Genomic DNA, 12,650 nt, shown 5'->3' with positions numbered 1-12,650 from the left:
CAGTCTCTATGTGGATTATGGTAATTAGCTCAGTTTTTCCTGAGGCTCTGTTAAGAACAGGATGCTCTGGCATATTTCAGCATGGCTCTTCACCAGCTCCCTGCCAGAAGCACTTTACGATTTTTCTCTGATATTCCCCTGAGAACCTGGTCCAGCTCCTGGAGGTAAAACTCATAAAAGAATGGATCCCTCTGGAGGTTTTTAACTCTCAGAATTTTTCACCCTGAGCCTCCAGCAATTTGTCAAAAAAAAAGGTTTAGCCCTGATTCCTGTGGAAGTTTCTGCTTGTGGGTTTCTGCTCTAAGTTGTGTTTCTCCATATTTGCCTGTTTTATTTCTCCAATTTAGGGGGCAACAATTTACCCTGTGATCTCACTTCTCTTATGGATCTGAGAAAAAGTGTTGATTTTTCTGTTTGTTCAGCTTTCTACTTATTAGGACAGAGTTATGACTACCAATCTCCCTACATGCCAGACAGGAAACTGGAAGTTCTACACTTTTTATTTTTAAGCTTATTCTACTTTAAAGAAAGAAGAAAAATACAAGTGGAATATCATGCTTCATATTTTTGCAGGGCATTTTCAGTTCTTATGCATATTAAAGCTAAAAGGAGATTTTATTCCCCTTAATGTTTCTTCTCAAGTCTTATTTCATACTTAGGCATTATTTTCTGGGCCCTATTATTATAGGTCAGCCCCACTCTTTAGAAGATAAGAAAAGAGGACTGCACTATTCTATGTAGTTAATTACATTATACCCTTATTTTGCTTCAAAATTTTACCAGGAAGACTAAATCAAGTATTCATGGGTACCCTATAATTATATCCAGACATCAATTGATTGTCCATCAGATAAATGCACTTTTAATTAGATATGGAGAAGAGAAAACTGAAAATGCACACCAATCTTTTTTGCATTTACTGAAAATTTCTTATGTCTATTCAGAACACATCATTGTTCCACAAATGAGCATCCATCTGTTATAGTACGAAGAAAATGTAATCCTTTGCTCTTTAGTTCCTATTTTCCCATTAGGCCATACAAGGAAAGGAAATGAGTTCTAGGCTATACTTTTGATTTATTGCATAACGGAATACATTTACACAGAGAAAAGTGCTATTTTAATTTTGCACACTTCAATAAACACACATACATATGTTCAACCTTTAGATGTAGTCATAAAAGTAACTAACTGTGGGGATTTGGGAAATAGAGTGAAAACATACATAAAAGTTTAACTTTTAATAGTATTGTTCAGAATTCTATTATAAAATCTAGGAGTTTTCTAGTCTTTTTTTAAGTGCTCATTTTTAAATTTAGTCTTCCAGAACTATTTACCTATTACATTGTATTGTCTTTTCTCCATGACAATGTGTTCATGCTCATCATACTGGAACAGTATGTATGGATTTTTAAAACTTGTCAGTGGCCCTGCAGCGTTGCATGAATGCCTGCAATATTTTTTTTTGTATTCATATCTTTGATGTCGTTATCACTAAGTTTTCAAAATAGATCAATTTTTTCCTGAATGCTTTACTTCAGGAAATTCTGATTCTTACATCACAGACTTTTTAAAGTATAGTATCACATAATTTATTTCTCATATTTATTAATTTGTTACTGTTTCAGCTAAGGTATACATTTTGAATGATAAATTCCTTATCAGCTTCTCCTACCACCCCTCACCAAAGTACCAAGTTATGTATCTAGGTATGGGTCTCTTTAAAAGTACTAAGGTGCCCATTGGTGAAGGTCTTTTAAATTTTGAAGTCATAACTCTACTTTCTTTGACTTAGTGTTGTTTCCATCTCTTATTTCCTCAATTTCTGATTATCTTCAACCTGATATTATCTCTCTACCCCAGAACATCTACCATGGCTTTTGTGGAGCTTTTGTTCATTTTTTTCAGTGACTTGGCTATTTATTTCTCATATTTATTTCTTCATTTTTACAGACAAGTTTCCCAATCTAATATCTATTATATTGTTTTCCATTGCACCCAACATATTTTTAAATGTCTCCATTATAATTGTTATTTATTTGAAATTAATAGTTTTAAATTTCAAGTCATTCCCTTTAAACTAATGAAAAGTCTTCTTGGATATGATATTTGAGGAATGTTCTGTACACTGAAAACTCTGTTTATTTGCATTGAAGTCTCAAAAACAATTAATGAAAAGTCACTTCTGGAAAAGTATATGTTAAACCAATGTATACATCACCTTTCATTTCTATACATTACCTTGTAAAATGTTCAATCTAGCTGCTGTGTAGAGAATGAACAAGAGGTAAGAGACAAGCTTGTGGTTATTAAAGTCATTAAGGCAGGAGGAGATGCAGATTGAAGCTATGGGTGTGAAACGGCCTCACTAGAGCCATGCAAATAGAACTGGCAAGGCTTGGTGATGGACCGAACTAGGGCTGAAGGAAAAACCGTGTGAAGACTCTCTCTTGGATTTTAACACTGGTTACCCTGTACTAAAATGTGGAAAAGTGAAGGGGGAACAGGTCGTGAGAGATCAGGTTTTCAATTCTGAACACCTTATGCTTGAGGTTCATGTTACAGAACCAACTGAATATGTCAAGTTGGAAGGGAGATAGAAGGTTCAAAATTTCAAAAAAGAACATGGCGGGTAGGAGGACTCAGAGTTCACATCTCCTCACAACTAGGGTACCTACCAGGCACTGGTAGGGGACCTCAGACACCTAAGGGGACTGGAAGAGTCCCCGAGCGACCGGGTAGGAAGTGGCGGGAGGGAGGCAGGAGGAGAAATGGAGGCAGGACGGGACCAGCGCCCCTGAGGGGGCGTTGGGGGAGGGTAGGGGTATCCCATGCCAGGAGAGGCCCACCCACGGTGAGCAGGTCAGCAGGGAGAGGGAGAGGCCTTCGGGGGATTGGGGGATCAGAGGGGAACATGGCGAACATTTCCTCCACCCACTCAGCCCCCAGCAAGCCTGCTAGGGGTTCCAGGCCAAAAGCTCCACACTCTGAGGCCCCTTCCAGTCCTGCTGAGCCTAAGTCCCGCCCCCACCCCCCAGGGTCTTTTCCAGCCACTAGGTACTCAGCCTAGACCTCGCCCCCACCTAAGGCCACACCATCTAAGCCCCACCACCCACAGCCAAGGCCTTTTTAGGCTTGTGTGTGTGTGTGTGTGTGTGTGTGGTTGTTTTACCTTGTTGTTGTTGTTTCATTTAGATTTTTATTTTTTTAGTAAACTTTTTTATTCTTCTAATTTTATTTTTTATTCTTTGTTATAGTTCTGCCCACCCCCGCTTTTCTTTCTTGCTGCACAGTGTGGCTTGCAGGATCTTGGCTCCCAGGCTGGGGGGTGGGCCTGAGCTTCTGTGGTGGGAGCGCCAAATCAAAACTGCTGGACTAACAGAGAACCTCAGACCCCAGGGAATATTAATCAGAGTGAGGTCTCCTGGAGGTCCTCATCTGGGTACCAAGACCCAGATCTACCCAGCTGGCTGCAAACTGAAGTGCTGGATGCCTCAGGCCAAACAACCAGGAAAACAGGAACACAGCCGCACCTAATAATGAGATGACAGAGAAATATATTAAAGACAAAGAAGCAAGGCAAAAACCTACAAGACCAAATAAATGAAGAGGAACTAGGCAACCTACCTGAAAAAGAATGCACAGTAATGATAGTAAAGATGATCCAAAATCTCAGAAATGGAATGGAGGCAAGGATAGAGAAAATAAGAAATGTTTAACAAAGACCTAGAAGAACTAAAGATAAACAGTGATGAACAACACAATAACTGAAATGAAAAATACACTAGAAGGAATCAATACCAGAAAAACAGACAGAAGAACAACTAAGTGAGCTGGAAGATAGCATGGTGGAGATAACTACTGACCAGTAGAATAAAGAAAAAAGAATGAAAAGAATTGAGGACAGTCTCAGAGACCTCTGGGACAATACTAAATACACAAAAATTCGAATTATAGGGGACCCAGAATAAGAAGAGAAAGGGTCTGAAAAAAGATTTGAAGAGATTAGTAGAAAACTTCCCTAACATGAGAAAGGAAATAGCCACCCAAGTTCAAGAAGTACAGAGAGTCCATACAGGATAAACCCAAGGAAAAACACACCAAGACACATATTACTCAAACTAACAAAAATTAAATTCAAAGAAAAAATATAAGCAGCAAGGGAAAAGCAACAAATAACATACCAGGGAATCCCCATAAGGTTATCAGCTGATTTTTCAGCAGAAACTCTGCAAGCATGATGGGAGTGGCGGGACATTTAAAGAGATGGAAAGGAAAAACCTACAAACAAGATAACTCTACCCAGCAAGGATCTCATTCAGATTCGACGGAGAAATCAAAAACTTTACAAATAAGCAAAACTAAGAGAATTCATACCACCAAACCAGCATTACAACAAATGATAAAGGAACTTCTGTAGGTGGGAAACACAAGAGAAGAAAAAGACCCACAAAAACAAACCCAAAACAATTAAGAAAATGTCGTAGGAATATACATATCGATAATTACCTTGAATGTAAATGGATTAAATGCTCCAACCAAAAGACACAGACTGGCTGAAAGGAGATAAAAACAAGACCTGCATATACTCTGTCTACAAGAGACCCACTTCAGACCTAGGGACACATACCGAATGAAAGTGAGGGGATGTAAAAGATATTCCATGCAAACAGAAATCAAAAGAAAGCTGGAGTAGCAATACTCATATCAGGTAAAATAGACTTTAAAATAAAGACTGTTACAAGAGATAAGGAAGGACACTACATAATGATCAAGATATCAATCCAAGAAGAAGATATAACAATTATAAATATTTACGCACCCAGCTAGGAGCACCTCAATACATATGGCAAATGGTAACAGCCATAAGAGAGGAAAACAACAGTAGCACAGTAATAGTGGGGGACTTTAACACCCCACTTACACCAATGGACAGATCATCCAGGCAGGAAATAAATAAGGAAACACAAGCTTTAAATGACACAATAGACCAGATAGATTTAGTTGATATTTATATGACATTCCACCTGAAATTGGCAGAATACACTTTCTTCTCAAGTGCACATGGAACATTCTCCAGGATAGATCACATCTTGGGTCACAAATCAAACCTCAGAAAATTTAAGAATATTGAAATTATATCAAGCATCTTTTCTGACCACAATGCTAAGAGATTAGAAATCAATTACAGGAAAATAAAACTGTAAAGAACACAAACACATGGAGGCTAAACAGAGCATTGCTAAATAACCAAGAGATCACTGAAGAAATCAAAGAGGAAATCAAAAACTACCTAGAGGGCTTCCCTGGTGGTGCAGTGGTTGAGAGTCTGCCTGCCGATGCAGGGGACATGGGTTCATGCCCCAGTCCGGGAAGAACCCACATGCTGCGGAGCAGCTAGGCCTGTGAGCCATGGCCACTGAGCCTGCGCGTCTGGAGCCTGTGCTCCACAACGGGAGAGGCCACAACAGTGAGAGGCCCGCATACCACAAAAAAAAAAAAAAAAAAAAAACTAGAGACAAATGACAACAAAAATATGACAACCCAAAACCTATGGGATGCAGCAAAAGCAGTTCTAAGAGGGAAGTTTATGCAATTCAATCTCACCTCAAAAAACAAGAAAAATCTCAAGTAAACTATATAACTTTACACCTAAAGCAACTAGAGAAAGAAGAACAAAGAAAACCCAAAGTCAGTATAAGGAAATAAATCATAAAGATCAGAGCAGAAATAAATGAAATAGAAACAAAGAAAACAATAGTAAAGATCAATAAAACTAAAAGTTGGTTCTTTCAGAAGATAAACAAAACTGATAAACCTTTAGCCAGACTCATCAACAAAAAAGGGAGAGGCCTCCAATCAATAAAATTAGAAATGAAAAAGGATAAATTACAACTGACACTGAAGAAATATAAAGGATTATAAGAGAGTACTACAAGCAAGTATATGCCAATAAAATGGACAACCTGGAAGAAATGGGCAAATTCTTGGAAAAGTGCAACTTTCCAAGGCTGAACCAAGACAAAATAGAAAATAGGAACAGATCCATCACAAGTAATGAAATTGAAACTGTAATTTAAAAACTTCCAACAAACAAATGTCCAGGACCAGATGTCTACAGGAGAATTCTATGAAACACTTAGAGAAGAGCTAACACCTATCCTTCTCAAACTCTTCCAAAAACTTGCAGAAGGAGGAAAACTCCCAAACTTGTTCTGTGAGGGCACAATCACCTTGATACCAAAACCAGACAAAGATATCACATAAAAAGAAAATTATAGACCAATATCACGATGAACATAGATGCAAAAATCCTGAACCAAATACTAGCAAACAGAATCCAACAACACATTAAAAGGATCATACACCATGATCAAGTAGGATTTATCTCAGGGATGCAAAGATTCTTCAGTATATGCAAATCAATCAATGCGATATATCATATTAGCAAATTGAAGAATAAAAACCATATGATCATCTCAATAGATGCAGAAAAACCTTTTGACGGAATTCAACACCAATTTATGATAAAAACTCTCCAGAAAGTGGGCATAGAGGGAACCTACCTCAACATGATAAAGGCCATATATGACAAACCCACAGCAAATATCATTCTTAATTGTGAAAAACTGAAAACATTCCCACTAAGATCAGGAACAAGACAAGGGTATTCACTCTAATCACTATTATTGAACCTAGTTCTGGAAGTCTTAGCCACAGCAATCAGAGAAGAAAAAGAAATAAAAGGAAAACAAATTGGAAAAGAAGAAGTAAAACTGTCACTGTTTGCAGATGTTTGCAGACATGACACTATATATAGAAAATGTTAAAGATGTCACCAGAAAACTGCTAGAGGTCACAATGGATTTGGTAAAGTTGCAGGATACAAAGTTAATACACAGAAATCTCTTGCATTCCTATACATTAACAACAAAAGATCAGAAAGAGAAATTAAGGAAACAATCCCATTTACCATTGCAACAAAAAGAATAAAATACCTAGGAATAAACCTACCTAAGGAGGTAAAAGATCTGTACACACAAAATGTAAGATACTGATGAAAGAAATCACAGATGACACAAACAGATGGAGAGATATACCATATTCTTGAATTGGAAGAATCAGTATTGTGAAAATGACTATACTACCCAAAACAATCTGCAGATTCAATCCAATCCCTATCAAATTACCAATGGCATTTTTCACAGAACGAGAACAAAAATTTTACAATTTGTATGGAGACACAAGAGACCCTGAATAGCCAAAGCAATCTTGAGAAAGAAAAATGGAGCTGGAGGAATCAGACTCCCTGACTTCAGACTATACTACAAAGCTACAGTAATGAAGACAGTATGGTACTGGAACAAAAACAGAAATATAGATCAATGGAACAGGATAGAAAGCCCAGAGATAAACCCACACACCTATGGTTACCTAATCTATGACAAAGGAGGCAAGAATATACAATGGAGAAAAGACAGCCTCTTCAATAAATGGTGCTGGGAAAACTGGACAGCTACATGTAAAAGAATGAAGTTAGAACACCCCCTAACACCATACATGAAAATAAACTCAAAATGGATAAAAACCTAAATGTAAGGCTGGACACTATAAAACTCTTAGAGGAAATCATAGGAAGAACACTCTTTGACATAAATCATGGCAAGATCTTTTTTGACCCACCTCCTAGAGTAGTGAAAATAAAAACAAAAATAAACAAATGGGACCTAATTAAACTTAAAAGCTTTTGCACAGCAAAGGAAACCATAAACAAGATAAAAGAACAACACTCAAAATGGGAGAAAATATTTGCAAATGAAGCAACTGAAAAAGGATTAATCTCCAAAACATACAAACATCTCATTCAGTACAATATCAAAAATAACAACCCAAGCAAGAAATGGGTGGAAGACCTAAATAGACATTTCAGCAAAGAAGACATACAGAAGGCCAAGAGGTACAAGAAAAGATGCTTAACATCACTAAGCATTAGAGAAATGCAAATCAAAACTACAGTGAGGTATCAGCTCACACCAGTCAGAATGGCTATCATCAAAAAAATCTACAAACAGTAAATGCTGGAGAGGGTGTGGAGAAAAGGAAACCCTCTTGCACTGTTGGTGGGAATGTAAATTGATACAGCCACTAGGGAGATCAGTATGGAAGTTCCTTAAAAAACTAAAAATAGAATTACCATATAACCCAGCAATCCCACTACTGGGCATATACCCTGAGAAAACCATAATTCAAAAAGACACAGGTACCCCAATGTTCACTACAGCACTATTTACAATATCCAGGACATAGAAGCAACCTAAATGGCCATCAACAGATGACTGGATAAAGAAGATGTCGCACATATATACAATGGAATATTACTCAGCCATAAAAACGAATGAGATTCTGTCATTTGTAGAAATGTGGATGGACCTAGAGTCTATCATACAGAGTGAAGTAGGTCAGAAAGAGAAAAACAAATATCATATATTAATGCATATATGTGGAATCTAGAAAAGTAGTACAGATGAACCTATTTCCAGTGCAGGAATACATATGCAGATGTAGAGAATGGACGTGTGGACACAGAGGGGGCAGGGGAGGGTGGGATGAATAGGGAGATTAGGCTTGACATAAATACACTACCACGTGTAAAGTAGAAAGCTAGTGGGAAACTGTGGTATAGCACAGGGAGCCCAGCTCAGGGCTCTGTGATGACCCAGATGGGCAGGATGCGGGGGATGGGGGGGAGGTCCAAGAGGGAGGAGATATATGTACACGTATAGCTGATTCACTTTGTTGTACAGCAGAAACTAACACAACAGTGTAAAGCAATTATACTCCAATAAAAAATTTTTTCAAAAAAGAAATTCAGGCAGGAGTTATAAATCTGGAAGTGACTGGTATATAGATGGCACAGAATATTAAAAATAATTTCTAAGATGTATTGAGTACTAAATCACCATGTTAAGTGTTTTACATGTGTCATCCCAATTAACAGTCAAAACACCCGTTAACCTAAATATTATCAACTCCCTTTTACAGGTGATGAATCTGAGACACAGGAAGTTAAGCAACTTGCCAAGCAAAGATCATAAAACCTGTAAGTGAATTTAAAACCTTGCATTCTTCCTGAAGACTCTGCACTCATAACCACTATGTTATATTCATGCAGACCATAAGAGGGAGGAAAATATAACACAAGACTTAATGCTAAGTAACTTGGCTTTAGAAGACAGGTAAATAAAAATAATGGGTAAAAGTAACTAAGAATTCCTGACCAGAAATGTAAGCAGAAAACCAGAATAATGTGTCGTGTAAACCAAGGAAAATTAACTCAAAGAAGGAAGGAATTGTTTAGTTATTTCAAGTAGTGCTGAGGTGAGTGGTAAGATGAAGACTGAAAATATGCATGGGACCCCACAGTTAGGAGATCAATTATGTTCTTGCAAGAAGAGTTTTGATGTGCATGTAGAAGCCAGAATGAAATGAATAAGTCAATAAGGCTGAGAGTGATCTCACCCTGGACATATTTTGTACTTCAAACTAGAATAATAATAATAGAATCAAAAAAAGAAATACTCATGCTCAGTAACAAGAAGAGAAGAGAAATGCAGATGTCAGTGCTAAAGCTGTGATCCTTCTGGTTCCTCAGGCCAGGGAGCCAAAACTATCTCCTGGGTGGGAGAAAAATAGGGGAAAGACCCCAAGGCTTGGGGTGTGCCAGTCACTACCTACCTGCCTGCTCTCAGAGAAAGAAGAGGTACTATACCCAATCTAGACCAGGAGCTAAAGGTCTTAGAAAGTGTGCCTAAGGAAGATGGTATCTCCTCACCAGGAATTCAGTGGAGCTGGCTCCAGGGCTGCATCTGCACAGGGAAAAACCCCTCACCTGCTTTGAAGACACGGTTAGACCGGAACCTGGTGGAAGAGGCTGTGAAAACAGAGGAAGAGATAAGCATGGGGTGAACCAAAAGAGAAGGAAGAAATTAAATACATTTTCTATGAATAATAAATGCTGGAGAGGGTGTGGAGAAAAGGGAATCCTCCTACACTGCTGGTGGAAATGTACATTGGTTCAGCCACTATGGAGGACGCTATGGAGGTTCCTTAAAAAACTAAAAATAGAGCTACCCTATGATCCTGCAATTTTGCTCCTGGACATATATCCAGAGAAAACTAATTTGAAAAGATACATGCACCCCAGTGTTCATAGCAGCACTGTTTACAATAGCCAAGACATGAAAGCAGCCTAAATGTCCATCAACAGATGAGTGGATAAAGAAGATGTGGTACATATATACAGTGGAATATTACTCAGCTATGAAAAAGAACAAAATAATGCCATTTGCAGCAACAGGGATGGACCTAGAGATTATCATACTAAGTGAAGAAAGTCAGACAGAGAAAGAGAAATATCATGTGATATTACTTAGATGTGGAGTCTAAAGTATGATAAAAGTGAACTTATTTAAAAAACAGAAACAGACTCACAGACATAGAAAACAAACTTATGGTTACCAAAGGGGAAAGGGGTAGGGATAAATTAGAAGTTTGGGATTAGCAAATACAAACTATTATATATAAAATAGATAAGCAACAAGGTCCTGCTATATAGCACAGGGAACTATATTCAATATCTTGTAATAAACCATAATGAAAAAAATATGAAAAAGAATATATAAAGATATAGAGATATAAAACAATCACTTTGCTGTACACCAGAACCTAACACAACATTGTAAATCAATGATACTTCAACTAAAAAAAAGAAATTGAAGACATTTTATAAACAGATATTCAAAATAGGTCTGTAAGCCACAATAAAAAATGTTTGATGCAATCTAATGTTAAGAAAGGCAACCAATAGGATGAGTCATTGAAACATGAATGCATTTCCAATGAACTTACTTTCATGAAACACTATGACTTTAAGTACATTTTGGATGAGATAAATGAAGACAATGCCCATTAAAATAAAACACAAATATGTATATGTATAACTGAATCACTTCACTGTACACCTGAAACTAACACACTGTAAATCAATTATACTTCAATATAAAATAAAAATTTTTAAAAACCCACAAATTTGTAAAAGAAAAATAGACATAAGTAAAACGACAAGTTAGTATATATATGTGTGTATATATATATATATATATATATCAGACTTACTATTTTCCAGATAAAGAATATTACATCTACTAATTCATTTCATCTGCATAACAATTCATAAGGCAGCTACCATTTTTATCATTTCATTTAAAAGACCAGGAAACTGAGAAACAAATATGGTCAGTGCGTTGCCCCAGGTTGCACAGGTAGTAAGTGACAAGGTGGCATTTGTACCCATGCAATCTGCTTGCACGATCCATGATCTTAAAAACTGCTTCTTTACTTTTTTCTCGTTTCTCCATGGTTTCCCTCCTCACTCCATCCTCCTATTTAATTATGTTATTCACTCAAGTTTACTGTTTATTATTGTCTGATCAATTTGTAAAGGAATAAAAGTAGTGTCATATCTATTATTTTTCCCTAAAGTTCTTTGTATATTGTAAGTTTTTAATTTATGTGTTTCATAATGTTATGCAAGTAAATCATTAATGATTTTGTAGAAGGTTAAAATTTTTTAAAACATATAGAAAGAACAGAAAGACCCTCTTCAAATATCCAAACATTATTTCTCTTCTCTGAAGTGATCACCATTCAGAGGTATTACTTCCAGATTCCTTCTTCTCTATATATTTCTTTGCTACATACTTACACACATATACACCTATATATAAAGACATATTTTTAAATAATTCTTCTTTAATTTTTTTCCAATTAAAAGTGTATGTAAATGTTTCTTTCATGTTAGAACTACTAACTATATGTCACTCTCAAATTGTTGTGTCCCACAATATAGACACACTAAAGCTTTATTAACAATTTTCCTATTGATATTTATAAAAGTTATTCCAATTTTTTTGCTATTATGATACATTCTTAAAAGAATATTCTAAGTCATGCCTCCTTTCAAATATCTATGCATAATATTATTTCTATAAAATAGAAACCTAAAAGTAGAAGTCTTATTACTAATGAGACTGAGTATTTATTCATGTAAATGTTACTTCTTGTACTTCTAATTCTATGCATTGCAGTTTATTTATGTAACAACAGCATTGGTTTATTTTGTTTTGTCTTACTAGTCCACAGAAGTTCTTAATACATTCTGCATGTTAACCTTGTCTAAAATAAGCTACAATTTCTTCTATTCTGTCACAACATTTTGATTTGTTAATGATATCTTTTTTCCTATTGAAATGCCAATTTTCTTTTGACTTCTGAGCTTTGTTGTGTCTAGAATAAGCATTCCATTCCTCAAGACAATCTATATTCTCTTGTGTTTGTTTTCTTATAATACTAAGGTCCTCTATAATAGGGAAATTTAATCGCTTCCCCTTGGTTATTTTCACTAATGTGTTTGGACCTCCCTGGCGTCATTTATCTCTTGTCCCTACCATGCTTTATTCTTGCTGGCTATTTATTACTCAATTTGACTTTTATTTGATTCATTAAGGGTCTCAACAGTTCTGCAGTTATTCTTCCCAGAGATTGAAGAGGCAACTGTACCATCGTATCACACACACCATCTACCAGCTGTG

The sequence above is a fragment of the Delphinapterus leucas genome, chromosome 9, assembly GCF_059928025.1.
Source record: "Delphinapterus leucas isolate spDelLeu-1000000601 "Yukka" chromosome 9, BTC_Dleu_Yukka2, whole genome shotgun sequence".
In the NCBI taxonomy this organism is placed as follows: Eukaryota; Metazoa; Chordata; class Mammalia; order Artiodactyla; family Monodontidae; genus Delphinapterus; species Delphinapterus leucas.
This window is presented reverse-complemented; position numbering follows the sequence as displayed.